Source organism: Nyctibius grandis, chromosome 18, assembly GCF_013368605.1.
Source record: "Nyctibius grandis isolate bNycGra1 chromosome 18, bNycGra1.pri, whole genome shotgun sequence".
Taxonomy (NCBI): Eukaryota; Metazoa; Chordata; class Aves; order Nyctibiiformes; family Nyctibiidae; genus Nyctibius; species Nyctibius grandis.
The window spans coordinates 755,685-775,374 of NC_090675.1; the positions used below are offsets into that span (position 1 = coordinate 755,685).

Here is a 19,690-nt window from a genome sequence, read left to right on the forward strand (position 1 = left end):
GGCCGGGCCGTGAGGGGGAGAGGAGTTGGTGTGGGGGGCAGTTGGGGGGAGTAGATAGGGGCAAGGGGCGCTGAGGGTGAGGGGAGACCGGGGGGGCCGTGAGGGGTGAGGGGGGGCGCTCGAGGGCCTGAGGGTTGTAGAGAGGGGAGTGCGGGGGAGGGGGGTGCGGGAGCCCCGCGTGGGGACCCGGGGACCGTGCGGTGGGGGGGTGAGAGAGGCCTGAGGGAGGAGATGGTGGGGCCGTGCTGAGGCCCTCAGAGCTCAGCGGGGCTGCTGGGGGCGGGAGGCCTGAGGGGGAAGGGGGAAACTGAGGAACGGCGTGAGGAACCTCAGCTGGGGGCTCTGGAGAGAAGGGGTGCTTGGGGACGTGGCAGGTGGGGCCTGGGCACGGGTGGGGAGAGGAAGAGTGAGGGCAGGGGAGAGGCAGGTGGGAGGTTGTGGGGGCAGGTGGGGGAGAGGCGGGTGGGTTTGGGTCAGGCCAGCTGGGGGGAGGGTGCCTGGCAGAGGGGAGCCGCCTTGCTGGCGGGAGCAGCTCAGCTGCAGGCGATAACCCCAGGAGGTGGTAGGTGTCTGCTTGCGCTAACTTCTGTGCAGCCGGCCTGACCAAATGGGTGCGTTTCCGACTGTCTGCCCTTGGCCGAACTGTATCTGGTTTATGGCCAGAAGAGGGGGGGAAAAAAAAATCGCATGGATCGAGCACATGGCCTCCCAAGCTGTGGTCTTGGCTCTCAGTGGTGGGTTTTGAACTTGGTAGGTTGTTGAGCCTTTGTGTACTTTGGTATCTCCATCTATGAACTAGAGATAACAGTTGGCTTCATGCAGGGATTAATTATGGTGTCTTGTAGTCAAGTATTTGTTTATTTGTTTTTACTATAGATTACAGCTGGAGGAATTCTAAACAGTCCACCTCTCCCTGTCATGGTGTTTAAGCGTATTGTGCTCCTGTCTGAACAGAGGAAATCACCGAGGTCAGTCTCCGTTGTGTTTATAGTTGCTTTCCCTTTCAGAAGTACGGGGGCAAGGAATCATCAAAATAACAATTTGTACTGACATCCTGATAATAAATTGATAGCAACAGTTACATAAGACACAAAGTTTGTAAAAGGTGTGTTTGCAGGGATTGCTTCCACTTTTAAATGTAGGGATATATCTGAAGGGACGGTGTTCTCAGTTATGAAGTACCCTGTGGGTGTTAAGGGTCTTCAGGTGTCCCCAATATGAAATAGTACAATTCCGTAAATCCAGTGTTACTGATACCGCTGAAATAAAACAAAGCAAATCAAACTTCCTTCCTATTTTCTCATAAACTAACAGGTATTTTGTACCGTAGGAAGGCTTTGTGTCCAGCAGGCATTGAGGGTGATGCTGGATACTATTGATCTAAACTTTGCGTTTACATTTAGACAAGCAGAGCTACTGGGGACTATTTAACCTGGCATGGGGGAAACCTGAGGAAGGTTGAGAACAGAGGTTGGCTGTACTAATTGGGGACCACATCTAGCGTTTTGCAGACTTGTCACGTGGGGGTCTGATACTTTGCCTTTTCAAATCCCAATAGGAAAAGTAAGACAAATGCGGATCACTTCAAACATATGTTGTTGTAAGTATTGGGAGAGGCAAACTAAAGGTTTATCTGATTATCTCAACCTTGAAGTTGGCAGCTATGACAGGAAGCTTGGTTTCATTCATCTGCCAAAGATATTTGTAGCGTATCGTTTGACAAGTTAAAAGGCATTTTTTGTAATGGCACAAAAATAAAACCATCCACTTTCTGAAACAACAGTTTCTTTCTCCTAAAATAATATGGGCTTGGAGGCATGCTTCTGGGGAAATTGAGGACATACTTGAAAGGTAAATATTTTGTATTTTCAAATGTTAGAACAGTGGTGTTTAACACGGATCTGCTCAGCATGGCCTATCAATATAAATTTGTTCTTGTACTTGTTTTGTCAAATTAGTGGGTATCGTTTGCTTTTGCAGATGGGAGAACTAAGTGGAGCGGTAAGAGGGAGTGATTGGCCCATGGGGTCATAAGGTGGAACTGAGAATCAGGTTCTTCTGAATCTCGATCTTGTACTTCTTCTTGCAGACAAATTGCCTTTAATGTTCATGAATTATGAGAGCGAAAGCTTGGGTTGGTGAGGCCCATGGAGCTAACCCAGCAAACATCAGCAGAGAGTCTGGGCCTCAGCTCTTTGTGTTACACATATAAAAAGATAACGATAGCTGTAGGTAAAAAATCCTTAGAGTCTCTAAGGGTGGCTGCAGAAAAATGTGAATAATGCTTTACCATTAACAATGAAGTATTTTACTTAAAATACTAGATCTGCATTTGATACGTATTCAGGGACTGCTTCAAAAATAAACAGTATCATCTGTGGACCACCAGTTTAGAAAAAGTGCAACTATGATGTTTATTGTTGCCAGCTAAATTAACAGGCACATTTAGCACGCTTTTCTAGCCCTGTGCTCCTGCTGCCTTCTCAGATGATCTAGTAGGCATCTAGAAAGTTAAATTAGTTTAACTTATTTTGCTAACTTCCTGATGCAAATTTAGTTCATTTAAAGAAGAACTAAACAGGTTTATGTACGTCTGCATCTGGGATTTACACCAGTTTATCTATCAGATAGCTATACTCAAAGTTAATTCCATCTGAAGGAGGTGCCAGAACACCAATAAATAAAAATTACAAATCGCCTAGCGGTTCAGCTGACAGGCAGAACTGGTTTCAACACGTTCCCAGTGTTCTGCCACAGAGCTGGTCCTGGGGTAGACCCGTACAGTGTTCCAATGTAGACAGGACCTTTAAGAGCATGCATCAGCACTCCATAATGTTGCAGGAGAGGAAGTAGAGAACAATACTATGTCCAACGGAAACTGTGGCAAGAATTTATTCAAGGCACATTGTAATTACTCAAGCTGGGAATTTGGCCAGGACATTGGGGTTAACACCCCTACTTCTTTAGAAGTGTCAGAGTTTATTTTTTTTAATGACTTTAAGTGATGAGAAGCTTGGCTTTCTGTCTCAGCAGAATGACACCACCTCTAGCAGTATAAACTTCTTACGGCAACACGAAGGTGCTGGTTCAGAACTAACTCGGAAGAGTGATGGGGCCTAGTACAGTAATCATTGCTTTATAAATACTTCCAGTAGATAAGAAAGATAAGAGTGTGATTAGGGCAGGATTTCAGCTGCTGTAATCACAGTCATACCTTCCTTAGCCTTCAGTCCACATGCTGCTTTAATCTGACCTTTTTTAAGTGAACAATTGTAAATTTTAGAATAAATCGTAGAACTTGAACCAATGAAATTTGGTTATTAATTATGATAGCAGTTATGAACGACAGTTGTCGGTCCTTTTAGGAAATTTGTCATCATACAAGCAGAATGTAATTTAGCCAAATTACAGAGTTTTTTAAATCTTTCATGGCATTGAGACTTTTAGAGTGTGTTCTTTGTGTGTGTTATGTACCGATGGAGAAATTAACTTTTAGCTTGTTCTCTGTTCGCAAAAAAGATAAGCACTCGTGTCTTTTAATGTGTGACTACATGTGAAATGCACAAGTGAGGAATTGTTTTGCTAGCTCATGAAACCTGTCCTCATTCCTACAGTGCTGTTTGGGCCATTATTATGGGTTATAAGGTTATACAGGAAAAACATGTTCTAGAGAAAGGCTGGTCAAAATAAACACGGTAGAGTCTTCCAGATTGTTGTAATCTGGTTTTGTATCAAAGAGGTAAACACTTCAGAGCATTCGCTGGGATGAAGATACCAGTGTCCCTCTGATGGTTTGTTATGTTGTAATGACAAAAATGAAGCAACACTGATGTTATTACATAACTGCTTTTATATTATGTGACAACAATACTACTACTCCACTCTTCTCTCTTACCTTTAGATAAACAAACGTGTTCCTTGCTGTGCACTTACGATTGTCCCATGAGTCAAGCGAGTGGCTTTATCTATTAAGAAATGGGGAAACAGGCACAAGAAGAAGTAGTACTTACCAAGGTCATATGGGAAATCAGTGTCAGAGGCAGAAGCAGCATCTCAGCCTTCTGACTGTCCCACTCTACCCTCTGGGCAACCAGACAAAAGTGGAAAAGTGGCTTGCAGTGTGACTCAACAGCTTTTCCTTCCTCAGCAACTGCCACACTGGGCAATTACAAATAAATGCCAGTAGGTCATTTCCACCCGAGTCAAACAGGTTTCCAAGGGACTCTAGGTAGGCATGTCCTCTGCTGGAGAGGGCTCCTCGATGGATCTTTACAGTGGTTTTGCTTTGAAATACTTTCAGAACTTGAAAAAAATTCTCTTTTTGCCAGATATACATTTCCTCTGGTTATTTTCAGGGTCCTTTGTAATACCTGTTGCCCATGGATGCCCAGGAATTCTTTTTACCCTTCTCTGCAAGGGAATAACAATAAGCTGATTAAGCTGTCACTTTTCAGGTGCTTCTTTTATACATAGCTTATAACATACATGCCAAATGAACTGATGCTAGGAAGTACTTCCAGAATATCAGTACAATGTGTTGTGGCCGATACAGCACAACAAGATGCATTGCACTTTGATGGATCGGATGCTTAAAGATAAGTGGGGTGTTGGGGTGTTTCTTAAACACAGTTGTAGCTAACAATGGTCTTGACTCCCTTTTAACATCAAAATGTGTTGGTCCAAAAACTTTTCCAGGCCATGATAACTGAGTATAAGGAGGGTCTGTTCAGGTATTTCAGATCTTTGCCCCAACAGCAGGGCTGAAGAGGGTTTTTACTCTGGAGTTGGTTCAAAACAGCTGGAATGGGCAGCAAGGATCAGTATTGTGGAGGCCTTGACCTTGAAGAGTGACTGATGGAAAGAAGCAGCACAGGAAAGGCTTGTCTCTTGGCTCTGGTCCTTGGATGGATGTATAAGAAGAGGCCTTTGGCAGAGAAGGGTGAAAGGTGACTAATAATGTGAAACTGGGAGGAAACTCATTATAGTTATGCAATCTCCAGGTGGTTTGCTCTCTTTGTGAGAAGACACCTTTTGTTAGTTGTCCCACTGGCATTTGCTGCTCACGCTGTCTTCTGAACACAAGTCTTAAATAATTATTTCTCTGCTTGACTTAGGAAGCTTAATTTAGCTTCGTACCAATAAGACTACAACAGCACCTCGTTTATTTGTTCTCCCTCTACAGAATTTCCTTTAGATTTAATTTCCCTCTTCCCTTTCTGATTGATTCTTTTTCTGGCTGTCCAGTAGTTTAGCCAAAATGAAGAAACTTTTTCCACTGTCATGCACTCAGTCCCCATATCTCACTCGTTCCTTGGGTTTTTGTGTCCCTCTTGCCACACTTCCAAATCTTTCATGGGCAAGCTCCAGTGAGTTTTGTTGCGGCAGTTCAGGATGTTGCTGTTGCCTGGTCTAGTCCTTCTCCACAGGTTTCCTTCCTGTAGCAGAGCCAGCAGAAGAGAGTTTGTTCTGTGCCTGACCCTGCTGGGTTATGGTTAGATGTCTTTGCTCAAACCCCAGCCTACCAATCCTGTTACTACACAGCCCTTGGTGCTAGATTGGCTGTATTGTACAGACGTGTATTTACACCTGCTGACCCTGGTACAGGGAGGTAGCCTCTAGGAGAGCAGCTTGCTGAAGGTAATGATTTAAACTCCTGGAGCAAGAGTTGGTGGAATTCTGAGGACCCTTAGGTTCCTTATTAGCGTGGCGGCTTTTCCAGCGATCTGCAATGAACAGCTCTGCTGTTGACCCCATCTGGATCTTGTACTTCCATTTTATATGTAAAACAACACATTTTGCATTGTTATAAACATACTTCCAGGAACTAATTCTTATTATAATCTGTAAAACAGTTGTGAAGATGTGGCCTTGCTCTTCAGCAATTCTGCAGTCACCTATCTCTGAGACATTGTGTTCCACTCTTGAATAAGATTCTAGACCAGAAAAAGAGTGAGACTGCATATGGATTAACAAATCTGTTGCTAGTATCTCTGGCTACTGCAGCATGACTCACCCATCAGTGCTTGTCAGAGTCTGGTGTGACCTCATTGAAAGCTTCAACATCTCATATGTGAAGGCAGGTTGTAATCCAGTGCAGGAATCCTAAATAGGTGGAGAATGAAGTTCTGAGACTGTGATAATGCATACCTCATAATCATCCCCCTAGAAATCAAACGTGCCCTCACCAGAAATACTTACAGATTTCTGAGGCTCTCTTAAGGCTAAGTCTGCCTTTCCCATGCTTCTATTAAAAAGCACCTGTAACTATTCAAGGCAGCAATAGAAATCAGTGCTGGTGGGAAGACTTAAGAGTAGATGGGACAGGTCGGGGAGGAGATGCTCTGTTATTGCAAGGGCGAGAGAGAGCTGATGGTTCCTTTTTATTTATCACAGCTGCTAGAGGCTCTTGCGCTTTTTTTTCCTGTGCCAGTACATAGCGTCTCTGGTATGCTGGTTGAGTGAGACAGGTGAGAAAACAGCAAGAGGGGCTATAATAAAGGGAGTGGATGAGTGAATTAGCTTGTGGTACCTTACATGTGTAGCTTAGATATGTAGTGTGATGATGAGACAAAAAGTGGGAGGCAAGAGGAGTTTAGAAATCAGATGGTTCACTTCAGCTGGTGCTTGCTGAGTAAACACGAAGCCGGTGCTCAGTGCCTCTACCTCCTTCCCATGGGCTGTTACATGCTACCAGGAACTAGCAATGTGCCTCAGTCTAAACTGAGCCAGCTGCTGGCATTTTAATTGCAGAACCCACATCTAGTAACAGACACAGCAGAAGCTATCGTCCTCTCACCTGCTGCAGAGGGAACTTTTAGTTTCTAAAAGCACAAGGCTGGCATTGTCCCACAGGTATCGGCTGCCACTTGAACACCTGGCTGAAAGTAAAATTCCTGGACACTGGTCTGATTGCTGTCCTTAGGATGTGTGACTGTCCGTTCCTGTTTTGCTATAGATGATTTCTATATGTGGCAAAGTTACCAGTGCCAGCCCGGCAGCTATATCCATAAGCAGCAACGGTCTCTGTCTCTTGGCTTCCCAAAGCCACTGTCCTCAAAGCTGCTGCTGCTCACTGGCCCCGATGAGGAGCCCAGAGTCTGGCACTCTGTGGGAGAGCAAGGATCGTGCAAAAGACCTCTGCTTCAGTGGATCATTATGCAATCCCCTAATTATTGTGACAGCAGCTTCTTATGTAGCACTCACTTAGAAAAGTGAAGTGTGTCTGGTACGGCAGGACAGAAAGACATCCTGCTGCTAAAGGTGTGCTGTCCTGGTGACGCTAAGGGATCACCCTTAGGAAATGCAATAGAGCTGCTTTGTCACCAAGCATCAGTAACTTTGCAGAAGTCACTGTGTCCTCTGCTGCGCTGTGGGATGGACCCTGGCACCTGTCTGAATGTAGTTATGTCCCTGCTGCAGACCTCCTCTTCCTATCCAGAGTCTTACCTGGCAAGTTTGTTCTCTTACCCTTTGCCTCAGGTGGATGGTAGTATGATTTCTGCATTCCTTAATTTTTTTTTTTTCTTGAGACAGGGAATGTGAATTTTGTTTTTTTTGGGCCAAAGGTCCTGTTCTGGGTGGATTCATTTTATGTTCTGGTCCTTCTTTAAGGAAGACATAGAAGGTCGTAGAGTCAAGGCATGCATGTGATTTGTAAGGAGGAAATAAGCAACCTTATGCCTTTTCATCCATGATTCCTTACCACGAAGATCAGCCAGATACTATCTGCTTAGCTGTTTTGTGAATCCAGGCTGAAATAAGTTGATGGCTCTGCCCGGTCTCTAGTACAGAGATGTGCACATACACACAAAATACAGCTAGTTCTAGAAATGCACGTGTGTCTGCTGTTCTTTGCACAGAGGCCAAGGCCTAAATGATGTTTTGAGACTGAGCATGCTTTCCCTGGATGATCTGATGGATATGCAGCGTGATATACCTGTGGGCAAGAGATGGAAGCCCCACAGCCGTGCTGTCCACGCTGCATTCAGCTGTGGGCGTGTTGGGTTAAATGATTGATCCAGTATTTGAAGTCCTATTGCTGGATTTACATCTTGATTTTCAGTATGTTGGCAGACTTTTCTTTCACATACTAAAGCATACCTCGGGCTCCAGTAGAATCCTGCTCTTACATCAAGCTCAAACCTCGTTGCTGCTCCCTGTGTTCAGCTGGAAATGGACAGACACCATTTGTGACTGCCTGAATATCCTGAGTCACCGATCACCAGCTGGCGTGTGTGCTGCAGTTTTCATTTCTTCCTTGACGACTGCACTCCCTAGAGGAGACTGGGAACAACTGCAGTCGTCAGCTAAAGCCTGTTATGTGCACTTGTCTGGAGCCACACAATTGGTGGACGACCTCTGACTACGTCTGTGGGGTGAGCTGCCTGTGATTTGTTACTGTACGCCTGGTGTTTCCATACCAGAAAATAGAACAGGTGTAGGAATATTTTAAAATGCATTTTCTTTATATTTACTAGCAAAATATCCACATTGCGCAGCTGGCGATAGGATGTCTTCATTAAATAATTGGCAGAGACAAGTGATGATTCCAGTAACGCTCTCACATTAAAATAAATTGCGTGAAAATGAATGAAATCTACGTGTCTTGGCAGGGCACAGAATCATCAAACTGTTTTGATTGGTAAGGACCTTTAAGATGATCAAGTCCAACCATTAACCCAGCACTGCCGAGTCCACCACTAAACCACATCCCTAAGCACCACATCTAGACATCTGGTGATGAAAGGTGAACTAGTTAACTCCCTCCTAGTTAGGGAGCAAAGCTCTGCTAGCAGGAGCGTGGGTCCACCGTGCAGGAGCTGACAGGTTATCTGTTCTATCAGGCACTCTTGTCAGGCTGCATGTGTTGTCCTGCTATGCAGTGTCCCAAAGCAAGGCTGCTGAAACTCATCAGGGAAAGAATGCAACATGTTGCTGTTTTATTTCATCTCACCAAAATGTTCTCACTATGTAACACTTACTGCTACTCTTGTGCATAGCTCTGGGGGAAGCTGAAACACAAAACACTTCATTGAGTTTTTTGACCCAACAGGTCTTGACATGTTGCTGCTGGACACGTCTCTCTGTCTGATCTGAACTGCGGCAGTTCTGTTCTATCCTGTTAAAATAACATCATATTAAACAGTATTATTCTCTCCATGTCATTTCCACTTATTGACTAGAAAGCTAAATTCTTATTAAACCAATTGAAATTTACATATTATATTAAATATTACATATTAACATTTACTTTACATAAGATATTAGTTAATGGTCAGCTGATTTCACTGGCATGAAGATTTTAACGTATATAACACGGACAGATTAATGCTTGCCTAGGACCAAATGGGTTAAAGCAGCCTCTTCCGTTGAACTGCCCAGTGAAATACGGTGATGATCTGTAAATCAAATCTTTGTTTGCAGCAGGTTGCCAGTGTTTGCTTGGGACAGTCCATCCTGTTAGCAGGCGGTGATCCTGCTGTGGAGGAGAGATGTGGCTTGTGCTGACTCATGAAAATGGGTGCAAGTTGCATCAGCAGAGTAAGGAGTGCCTCACCTTAGGAGCAGGATGTAGGTTTTAGTGTGAGAACTCTTAAAGAAGAACCTCTAGAAGAAAGTGGGGGGAAAAAACACATGAGATGGACTTTGAAGTCTGACTTGATGAAATTCTGGTTCCTCCTGCTGCAAGAGGGGCTCACCCCAAATGGGATAGTGGTATTAGCAGTCGTGCACCTGTCTGAAGTGTCTTGGGAAAACATGCACTATAGCTGAAGACAGCAGTAGTCCTAAGAGGAGTTTTCTGGAAAGGGATGGCTGACAGCTGTTCAAAAACTTGCATATACAGTTACTCCCTTGTTCTTCCTTTATAGATCTGACTTATCTATCCCTGTCCTAAACACATCAGTTTCAGTATTTTCTCTCCTCTCATTTACCTGTTTCCTAGCCTTCAAGCTTCCTTTTGTATCTATGGGTTTAATTCTATTAAATCCAGTTGCTTTGGCTTCTACTCTGCCTGTGCTTTGCACCTGCTACATAGCCCCAGCAAACTTGGCAACCACCCCTTGGGCACTCTAGAGAAAACAACTGTCTAGACCAGGCACCTTCTGCCCAATGCCCTGGATGTACCCCAGAGCTCCCAGGCATTGGTCTGTATTCAGAACAAAGTGTTGCTATGCAAATGGTTCCTTTCTGCTCTTCCTTCTGCCTCCACAGAGTTGCGTGCACCCGACTTCTCAGCAGGCACTAGCCTGATGTTTATTGATCTTTAGCAAAGGTCTGATGCATGGGAAGGTTGATAAAATCTTGTCCGGTGTCTTTGTGGACTCATAATTGCACCTGTCTCATCCTAGTGAGTGAGGCAAAGGGGAGTGAGGGAGCCCACAGAATAAATAGCACCTTCTGCACACCTAGAAACAACGAAGGCTAGAGGACAACAATGCAAGGGCCTACAGAGCCTCTGGTATCCCAACAGAATTCAGGAAGATGTGTTGCTCTTTTCTAAAATGGTGAGAAATCAAATCTTGATGTAAAGAGTCCTCTGGCATAGGAAGGGCAGAGAAGCCTTAGTGCAAAGTCACAAGCCGTTCTCATTCACAGTTAAAGCCCCTGTTGCCCTAGGCAAGCACAGAGCCTGTCAGCGTCCTGCAGCTTACAGTACAGAGATGTGACCAAAATAGCTCCACAACTTTACAATATGGCTAAAAATAGCTTGCAGGTCAGATTTTTTCTTAAAGGTAGTGGTGACATCAGTGGGAGAGCACTCTTGCTGCTGTTCAGTGCAGGTAGAACTGGGTAAACAAAGGGGGAGCAGCAGCAGTTTAATTAGCAAAGCCACCTTGAGGAAAGGGAACTGATAAGGGGAGGGAAAGGACTAAGGAGATGCAGCAAGAGACAGGGACAAAAATATCAAAGGCCTGGGCAGACCCTCTGCGACTGACCAAGATACTTTGCACAGACAGCTTCTCCCTGGGGTTTTATTTCCGTGATGTTTAAGAGGCATCAGTCTGCCCACTCTGTCTCGTCGTGGCCCGTGTCAGGGTGTGTCACTGGGCTGGCCAGCCGGCCAACACCAGCGTGTTTCTTGCTCCTCATTTCCAGACAGTGAACACAGCCCATGACATCGCCTCTGGCCAGTGGCAGATCGGAGGCTATGGCCGTGGCAATGTCAAGTGTGTTTTGCTGTAGCCATTCAACCAGAGAGTTGATCTTTTACAGTGCGATTTCCATGTGGAGAAATCTGGATGGCCCTTAGTTCTGGGGGGAGTTCAGTATTTGTTCTTGGGCCAAAAAAAAGGCTGGTTTTTATGGGGTTGAACTGTCTGTTGTTGTAAAGCATTACATTTCACCAAAGGAGCAAAGCTGCTCACCATGATCCTCAGAATTTTAGTCTCTCTTGTGTACACTCAGTCTGGCCATGGAGATAAGTCTCAGCCAAGTTTGGAAGTTAAGTGCCTGATTTGAAATGCTACGGGAATCTAATGTAGGTTATGAGACGTTTGCCATGCCTGCAGTCGCCTGCGCTGCTGAGGGAAGCGTACTGCAGCAGGCTGTGCCAGCGAGAATTTCCTTTGTGCTGCAGGTTTCACGCCTAGTGATTTTATGGTGCTGAAAGAGAGGAAGGAGGTGACAAAATTGTGAAAAATTGAGGCCAGGTCATTACTGTCAGACGAGGACAAGAGTCCTGTAGCCAGTCAGATGTGACAGAATGCACTTGCTGATGCTGCTACCAGGAAGACTGAGAGAAATGTGATTGAAGGATAGCAGTGCGCATGTGCTGTGGAGAAAGGAGGCTATCTGTAAGCTCTTGCAGTGCTTTTCTCTGCCCAGCAACATCGTTGCTTCTTTTGCTTGCATTCTGCTTAAGCAGCTGTTCCGCATTTATGATCCGATCTGTTCTACATGCAGGGCTATCTTCACGCTGAGCCATCTTCATTGTAACACTGGTTATCTGAGGTGAAGGACTGAGAGCACCTCAGGTTTGCATGGAGTGAGCACTATAAATAGGGCAAAAGCACTATAGTTACTGTTCTCTTAAACTAGTGTGAGAGCCTCATAGGAGCAGCCCCAGTCTCCACCTATGCAAAATGGTTCCTGTTGCCTTGAAAGAGGGAGACTACAGCCAAATGCATCTGCACATTGACAAGTACAGAGAGATCAGCTCGCTAAGGATTTCATTCGATACACAGCTAAGCTGAGCTGAAAGTCAGCTGCCAACAGACAAGGAAGCTCTGCATGCCTAGTTGTGTGCTTCTACTGCATTTTGAAGCTACAGGCCACGCTGATTGCAGACTGTAGTTGGAATAGGTTATAGGTAAAATCAACTCAATACCACTCCCATGACCATTTAGCACAGTCATTTCTGAGCACTGCAATACAGCTCTCGCCACAGCCTGCTCCTTCCACTCAGTGAGAGTTACTCCCTGGTCTGCCCTGCCCAGCTTGCAAATGTAGCTCATCAGCCTCTGCTTCTTTGCAAATAAGCTGCGTAGGTAATGAGAGGAGGAGGAGGCAGCTCAGCAACCTGCCCATCCCAGTCAGTCATCAGCTGTGCTCCTTAGGCTTTAGTTATTTGCCATGTGAATTGTGTGGGTATAAAACTTTGTTGTTTCCCTAAATGCTCTGCCTTTTGCAACAGGAGGTCATTTCCCAGTGGGGAAAACAGGCTGTTGATGTGGTGGGCAGTCAGCTTGTCGTTTGGATAAAATCCAGAGCCGATTAGTTTGGGCGCAGCAGCGTGCTAACCCAGGCAGAATGCACCCAGACTGGCTCCGGTCTGATAGCGCAGATCTCCCCGCACCGCTCTCCGCCATCCCTGCAGTTCCGCGCCGGCGCAGGTCCCTCTCCTTGCCTGTGCTGGCATGCCCACAGTAAACCATAATTTCCACCCAGTGCTACTTGCCTGTGTCTCGATTGGTGGCAAACCCTCCCAAAGCAAATAGTGATTTGCCTGTCTGCACTGACTCAGCTATGCTGAAGGCAGGAATCGGAGCTAAACCCGGTTCTGTAAAGTCTGTAGGTACAGAACAGCCTTCCATAGCGCGTACTGAGGCCTTCTACAGGGACTCGACTGTGCCCCAGGAAGGGCAGGGAAGGGAGCGATGCTGTGTTAGGCAGCAGAGCCTACCCAGGAGCCATTAATCTCTCAAAATCTGTAGCCCTGTGGTTGTAGGCACTGGGGGTTTTCTTCTCCTGCCTGCCATTACTAGCTAACAACCGAGAATTCAAAGGAATCTGGGCTATCTTTAGGAAGCAAGTACCTACTCTTTGCCTCCTCTCAGGAAGCAAGGTCCTTCATTACAGCCTGTCATGGCAAGGGGCTCACAGATAAGGAGGAAGGGCAGGAAACCTGCCGGGCCTCACTTCTTTAGCAACTCGAAATATTTTCCATAGTCCTAGCACTGTGAGTCAGCATTTCTAGAGCCTAGACTTGTTTACAGCAGCAATCAGTGAGATGGTGCTAGGTAGGTGGGGTGTGGAGGTACGTGCACGTCTAAAATGAGAAACCCTTTGCCCAGGCGCAAGTGGGGAAGTTACCAACTGTCTTTGCAAAACAGGACTAACAGGGAGCAAAGGACTGGATACCCTGAACCGTAACTGCAGTGGAGCCATTTGCAGGGTAAGGAGTTTCCTAGTGTGAGTAAGGGAATCAGAACTTCACAAAGCTGTATATATTGTATTGTCTTAGTTCACTTAAAAAAAAAGAACTCTGCAAATATTTGGGATTATTGGTGTAGTGGGATAAAGGTAACACTTCCTGCCTCGGGTGGTTATGGATTCATTTTGCATTGGCCTGGCCAGACTGGCTGCGTGGCAGGAACGCTCACAAAAGTGTACAGGTAACAGACCAGACGCCGAGGTGTCTATTCAGAGCCCATACCTGCACTGGAATAAGGAACATAAGCCGTGGGATATTGTATATCACCACATGCAGACTTTTTGCCTGTCCCTGTCTGGTCAGCCTGGACGAATCTTGTGGCAGAGGGAGGTAACGTTGAAAACAGTATGGATTATTTTAGTTCTGCAACCTCAGTTCTGCAAAGGTATTTATTTATTTTGAAAATCCTGGTTTCCATAGCAATGTAGTACTGTTCTCTCTCATCTCTCTCCTATTACTCCAATCTTAGCAGCCATTAGATAAATTATCAGCGAAGCAAACCTTAGCATATCTTGAGTGATTTTATATATGTTGGTTCCTTAGTGAATCAGAGCCAGTTAGTCAAGGGTTGACTCATATCCGTTCTTGGGGCTGACATGAGGTCTATTGCAGTGTAAAGATGATAACGAAGAATGAATATTATTAATTGCACTTGGTGTATGAATTCCTAGGCTACTTTCTGGTAGAGTGTGGGGGGGTCTTACATCCAGAATTCTGGTTCCATTCTAGATGAGTTGCTTATGTTACGTCTTTAGATTTTACTTGTGTTTCACTATGGCTTCATTAGGACATAATTTGCTTGTTCCATACATGTAGTAAATAAACTCTTTTGTAAGGGTTGCTGTGTACTGCTATTCAGCTGCTGCTCTCCACCCCAGAGGTGACTTCTGGACACAGTTCCCTTCCCAGTGTTAACAGAGCCAGTGCTCATGGCTCATTCATTCATTCTTCTCTTTCGGTATGTACAAAAAAGAAGCAGTTTGTTAAGAAAACAAAACAAGCTCTTCTTTTTTTTTTCCTTTTTTTTTTTGTGGTGGGTTTGTTTGTTTGTTTCCTCGTGCATCTTGTCTTCCTGGTCAAGGAACTACTAGTCTTGCCAGAATAGTTATGCAGGTTGGAATGTAAAAATCCCAGACTTAACCCTGCAGCAATGATAGCGTGCGAAAAGCAAAGATGTAGAGGTGATTTATTCTGATGGTGTCGTTTGCCTTTTAAGGAGGTGGTTTAGTGAGTTCTTATGCCTATATGAACTGCATCTCCACCTGGGGAGCTGTGCCAGAAGAGCTGTTCCGCAAACCTTTGCTTTGAACAATAGCCTTTGTCCTGTAATTCAGTCCTTATGAGCAGGTAAGCAGTGAAATAAAGGAAACTGTGTGGGAGAACAAGGGTGGCACTGTGGACCAGATTCCAAGATAAGGACGTAGGGCCAAAGATGAGGCGAGAGTTAGCCTTTGACTGTCTTCTGCAGTGTTGTCGCTTAGTAACTAAAATACCTGAATTTTATAAATTGGAGCATAGATCCACCAAGTTGAGGACGCAAGAACCCCTCTGCGGAATCTAGATGTTAACAGGCATCTGCTGCGCAGTGACCATTGCTTGCCTTGCCAGTCACTACTGGTCTCTGGTGCCTTGCGTTTGCTCCGTGTCCAGCTAGAGCCATCCGCTGTCTTGTTTATATTCAGTTCATGAGTTCTTCAGAGTAGATGGTTTTATTATGAGTAAATTCTGCCCCCTGCTTCTGTTTGAGTGCTCCAGGTGTTGGATACCTAGCAGAAATCTCTTAAATCCTAAGAGGCAGAAGCTCACGTGTGCCCTGAAGAATGATAAGATAATAATTCTTCTAAAACTTCTATTTTAGACGTTAAATATTTACTTTTAGCTGAATTGTGCCCATCCTTTGAGAACACTAATAATACCTTGCTCTTCATGATGTTGCATGTCAGTGATTTCCATATATATTTTATGCAAAGCATTAAAACATCGTTGCTTATCTTTTCATTTACCTTCCCCCCCTCTTCATGTTCTTGTGTTCTTATGTTTTGAGATAAGGTGAACAAAAGTTTCCAAACTGCTGTCTCTAGGCTATGCATTCTGTAACACCTTCTGTGAACTTTTTGATTCACTCCCTCAGAGGTGAACGGTCCTAGTCTTTTGAATTTTCCTTCAGGCAAGGGCTCTTCTCAATCCCTAATGTTGTAGTCAACCATCATTGCCCTGTGTCACATAATGAAGCAGCCATCATAGGAATAACTCAAATAATAACCCTTCCAGATTCGATGTTCTGCCAGTGCCAGGCATTGTTAGGTTGGAGACCCTGAGTCCAAACACAAGGATTTATGTCCCCACATGCCAGATGCAGACATACCCAATGCATATTTAAAAAGTAATAATTAAAAAAATCCCTGCTTCAAAATAATAACTGCTTGGTATCCAAATGGAATGAGAATGAAATGGAAGTGACTAGCGACCTTGTGACTTGTGTTGTATAACAAGATAAAAAGTGCTTGGGATTTGTGGACTGAGCTTTTTCTCATTTGTCTTCCAGAGGTCAAAGTCTACTGCAAGCAGTGACTGACACGATCCCCCACGTAAGTCAGGCTAGACTGCCTGTGCGTCAGGTCCTAACAGCAGGGCAGTTTTTGCAAGAGCACCTTGGAAGGTGTTTATGTGGATTTCTCTGTGGTCCCTGTGATGATCCCAGGAAGCAGGAGGAGATCCAGAACTGTCTGAAAGCCCAGAGCCAGCGTTCTTTGATGAGAGGCTTGGCTGAGGCCGACCTGCTAGCCTGCCTCCTGTGCTTCTTCTTATATGTGTCCAAGAAGCTGCCTCCAGTTTATATGTTTGCACTCTAGTAAACAATTTTTCATGCAGATATGGGCAGCAGATGTTACTCATGCCCGTGTGAACACTTCAATGTGTTTACAACAGGGGACATTTCTCAGATCGAGTCCTATTAAACAATGGATGTAGCCACCAGAAGGAAGTCCCACTGGTTACAGCCATTCTGTTATAGCTTGCTCAAAACACTTTGAAGGGTGGTCACGCCATCCCTCTTCGGGCACTCGAGGGGATTGACTCACAACTATGAGCAAAATAAAATTAGATGGCTTAAGTGGCCGCAACCCCAGCTGTGTCCCCACTGCCCGATTCCCAGAAGGGGTCATCCCTGCAGTAGGGTTGGCTGTAGAGGCAACTCTGAGTTGCTGTAGTGACAGCCCTTTCTTGAGGGCATCAATATTTGTCTGGCTCCTCAGTGAAACAGTTCTGGAAGCTTAATCAGAATAAAAACATGTGCTTTTTCATCTGAAGAATTGCCTTTTAGTTTAATTTCTCAAACAGGCTCAGAGAAGCACCAGAGCTGCTGCGAGGGCAGGGCAGAGGCAGGCAGGCGGAGGGAGAGATGACCTTCCCTTTTGGGAGCCACTAGCCCTTACGTCAGCTTTGCTGCCTCACAAAACTGTGCCCTGTGGTTATTTTTGGTGCTGGGCTGCCTTAATTTTCTGGAGAGTAAATGAAGGATTAACATAGTGTACTCATGACATTTTGAAGTTAAGTTTTTAGAAAAGAAATCTAATTCAGCATGTGCTATTAGGTGGAAATGTTTAAATTGTTAGGGATGGGAAAGATAAGTGTCCATGGTATCCATTCCTACAGTTCAGTTAGGGGTTAAACCCTCTTTTTTTGGCTGCATTTTAAGACCTCAAACTCAAAGTCTACCATTGAGCTGTCTCTAGAGAGAGAAGTCTTTAAGAGACCGGCTTTGTAGGTATAAATAATGTACAAAAATGGAGTCAGGGAGAGGCTCTACCCTACCTGAGCGTAATTGTGAAGGCCAGTATCGTGAGCTCCGTGAGGGTAGCTGTACTCTGGTCAAGGAGAAGGCTGCAAGGAGCACTGTCACCCCCGTCATCCATCCTGACCAAACTACTTCTGAAACCTGAGTCTTCCTCCAACATTTGAATATCAACTGGTAAATCACGACAGCATTGTACTGAGATACATTAGACTTCAGGGGCCAAATGTGGCAAGGTTTTGAATAGCGTGGTTATAAACGTACTTGGAACTAAACGTCTGCTTGAGCGCTTCGTTAGACTGGATGTGTTGGAATATGGAGCATTTTGCAAGTCTGAACCCTTGCTATAAATGAAAACGTTGTGGCAAAAAAATGTAAATAAATGCCACACCTACTTTGTATAAGAGCCCTTCCCAATATCTATAAATATGGTAATTTTGATGTTTCTCAATTTTGAGTCTTAAACTGGGACACAGACACAAGAAAAAGCCAGCATTTTTCTTTTCATGGATTAATTCTTTAGTTTCAGTTCTACCTTACCTGAAAACACTTAATGGAAATTAAATGTAGTGTGTAAAGAGGATTGCCTTTGAAAGAAAATTATTTGTTCTTAGAAAATCACTGGAATAGCTTCTCAGTTTAACTGCATTTTCGTATGAATTCAAAACTCATCTTGGGTCAAGACTCTCCAGGAAAACTTTCTCATGATTTCTGTAACAGTTGCTTCATTCCTTGCTGCCTTCATTTTGCAGCTTTAAATGGCAGGTTCTCTGAAAAGCCATCGACTTCAAAGCTTTACAAAATAAAGCTTTGAATAAATTACTGAGCTAGAAATTATGCTGCCTGTGCCCAACTTTGTGCCTGGATGTGGGAATACTTGGCACTGGGTGTAGAATTCCATGGAAAATTACTTCTTTCCTTTGCATGAGCCGCCGCTGGCTCGCCAGACTCAAAGAGCAGTGAGAAGGACAACCGCTGCGGGTGAGGAGGCACGGAAGGCTCCGGTTTCCCTTTTCCACAGAGAACACAACCCAAACAACTGTTGAATATTAATACGCAGTGTGACTGGTGCAACGTTGTGCTGCTGATGGGATTAAGATGAAGTACAGCTTCCAAAGACTACACGTCCCGGTGTGACAGGCAGGAGACGCCCGGCACGGTGCAGCACTGCATGCTGGAGCTTGTAGTGCCCTGAAAATGCATCTGGGTGCAGGCAGCCACCGCAGGCTGGGGTGCCTCTGCTGCCTTTCCTACGTGTTACTGAAGGGGATGGGCCCCAGGCTGGATTTTTTTTTTTAATCTGTTTTTGCAAGCTTTAGATAATTTAATACTGACAACATGACGCTTCTAAGCGGCCAAGTAGTTGCTGTGTCTGTCTCAAAGAGCCAACCCCCTGCCCTCTGTGTTGAAATTTCTGGTATACGCGTGTGCAGAGCTGATTTGTCCATAATTATTTGCTTGCTTCAGAGTCTTTTGAAGTTTATGTCTTCAAGCTAACTCCTTCTATTAAAAATAAATTCTTCCAAGCCACCAATAAAATGTCAACTGTGATTAAAGCCTGACTCCTCATTTTAAGGCTTGTCTCCTAAGCAATGGGAGGTCACTCTGTGAGTCAGCGTTTGAAAGGACCGTTATTCCTGAGAGCGCGGGTAAAGCCCAAGGTTCATAGCTGCTTGCTTAAAACGGTTTCACTGCATTTTAAATTGCTTTGCATTGTCCTGAAAGAAATGTAAACCGCGGGGCCAGTTTGGCACGGAACTCACATTTCAGGCACCTCAAATCTTGAAAAAACCCCTATATTAACATAGAAGTTGGTATTTCTTGTAGGAAAAGTTTTACCTCCTGTGTATTAAAGAGGAGGGTGGAGTGGGAAGCTGTGCTTGAGGCATAAACTTTCAACTATGTTCTGTCGAAATAAAACTTGGGAACTGTAGAATCTCCAGGCAAAGGCTCTGTCTTTTGTACAGTGCCCAGCAGAACACAGCCAAAGTCTGACAGAGCTTTCTGGACATGGGAACTTTATTAATTTTATTTAGTTATTAAAATACTAAAAAAAACCAGCAGGGCATTCAAGCTGCAAGTGGAAGCCCTGAGAAGCAAGGAAATACTATTTTTAACATCGTCTGTGCAGTCTGTTTATTCTTTTTGTGCACATTAATTGTAACAGTCTTTAATTACATGATCACATTTTCTTTTGTCACTCTTCCTCCCCGTTTGATGCAGTGCACACTGTGAGCATTTGG

General features: G+C 44.7%; 1 long non-coding RNA gene across 3 annotated transcripts; it reads left to right on the forward strand.

Annotated features, from left to right (window-relative positions):
* The first annotated feature begins 506 nt into the window (after window positions 1–506).
* On the forward strand, window positions 507–16,965 carry LOC137671862 (uncharacterized). Of its 3 annotated transcripts, none has more exons than XR_011049455.1 (4): window positions 507–750; window positions 877–968; window positions 16,200–16,242; window positions 16,356–16,965. It is a non-coding gene; the product is annotated as an uncharacterized lncRNA (long non-coding RNA). The 3 variants fall into 3 exon arrangements; XR_011049456.1 differs by lacking the exons at window positions 16,200–16,242; window positions 16,356–16,965 and adding exons at window positions 8,096–8,375; window positions 9,053–9,127; XR_011049454.1 differs by having other exon boundaries at window positions 16,200–16,965.
* Window positions 16,966–19,690: the final 2,725 nt, after the last annotated feature.